The 1694-nt window shown below is 35.0% G+C and overlaps 1 protein-coding gene across 1 annotated transcript in view; it reads left to right on the top strand.

Moving 5' to 3' along the window:
• The window catches only part of zbtb41 (zinc finger and BTB domain containing 41), a gene marked incomplete in the record, with an annotated part of 29182 nt that overhangs the window by 9177 nt on the left and 18311 nt on the right, over positions 1-1694 (top strand).

Genomic DNA, 1694 nt, shown 5'->3' with positions numbered 1-1694 from the left:
CATTTTTAAAAATGTAAGAAGTAGAAGTAAAAAAATAGGCGGAAAAATAATTACTCAAGTAAAGTACAGATACCCAAAAATTCTTCTTAAGTACAGAAACAAAATATTTGTACTTACTTTACAACTCTGCAAACAAGTATTGCAATTTACTGTTATCAATAGTGGCATACTGAGAGATGAGGACACCAAACACAAAATTAACTCAAAACTAAACAAAACCCAAACCCTGAATTACAAGAGATTCTATATTTTAGGATTATTATGCATTTCTGGGGAATTCAATATTTTTCAGAAATTTCAACTATAATTGCAATTAAGTTAAATGGTAATCTTAGCACTCTTTGTTTATGAATAAAATATTTTTTTTAATTAGGGAGTTTCAAATACAGAGTTTTCAACTTTTCCACCATTTTTCTTTCAAGTTTGTAAATTATTTAATTTTTAAGTTTCATTTAGACTGTTTCTAATGGTGTAGTTGTTGAATTATTTCTCACTGAGTTAAATTCCATTAACAGAGGGGCTATAGGATGCTATTCTATCATGTGTTGAGTCTGATTAATAAATTGTTTTGGTAATGCTTTATAAAATGGTAAAGTCAACTTTAGGGGGACTGAATTCATACCTCATACAGACCATTAGCATCCATTTAGCGATAGACCATACGTTCTTCCCAATCCAGTATATGTAAAATAATGACTTATTGTATGAATCTATTGTCTCATATGATAGTGGAGTGTGGGGAGTAGTTACAACCCCTGGTAAAAAGTATGGTATCACCAGTCTTGGATGAGCACTCATTCAGACATTTCATTTTGTAAAACAAACTCAGATCAAAAACGTTACAATAATAAGATCATTCCAAAGTGTAACTTGTTGGCTTTCAGGAACACTCAAAGAAATGAAGAGAAAACATTGTGGAAGTCAGTGAAAGTTACTTTTATTGAACAAGCACAGAGGAAAAAATATGGAATCACTCAATTCTGAGGAAAAAAGTATGGAATCACTCACATTGGAGGTAGAAAATAAGGACACACCCAGTCAATTTCCTTTCCCTAAATGMACACCTGCCTCAGATTAGATCTGCTCATTAGTCTGCAGTTAAAAACACCTGCAGTCATGACACCTTGGAGGGCTGCTGGACGAAGGGGAGTGGCAAGAACCAACAAGAGAAATGTCTCTTGAAACAAAAGAGAGGATTGTGAAACTTCTTGAAGAAGGTAACTCTTCATGCATGGTTGCTAAAGATGTGGGCTGTTCACAGTCAGCTGTATCCAAGATATGGACCATATACAAACAGCATGAATGGTTGTTAAAGCCAAGCGTACTGGTAGACCAAGAAAGACATCAAAGCATCAAGACAAACAACTTAAGGCCATTTGTCTTGAAAACCGAAAAAGTACAACTAAACAGATGAAGCATAAATGGGAGGAAGCTGGAGCCAATGTATGTGACTGAACTGTAAGAAATCACCTAAAGGAAATGGGATTTCAATACAGGGAAGCTAAAGTAAAACCATCATTGACACCTAAACAAAACAGAACAAGACTGCAATGGTCTAAGGAGAGGCAATCATGGACTGTGGATYACTGGATGAAAGTTATTTTCTGTGATGAGTCAAGAATCTGCATTGGACAAGGTGATGATGCTGGAACTTTTGTTTGGTGCCGTTCCAGTGAGATTTATGAAGAGGACTG

Source organism: Austrofundulus limnaeus, unplaced genomic scaffold, assembly GCF_001266775.1.
Source record: "Austrofundulus limnaeus strain Quisiro unplaced genomic scaffold, Austrofundulus_limnaeus-1.0 Scaffold302, whole genome shotgun sequence".
NCBI classification, from domain to species: Eukaryota; Metazoa; Chordata; class Actinopteri; order Cyprinodontiformes; family Rivulidae; genus Austrofundulus; species Austrofundulus limnaeus.
This window is presented reverse-complemented; position numbering and strand designations above follow the sequence as displayed.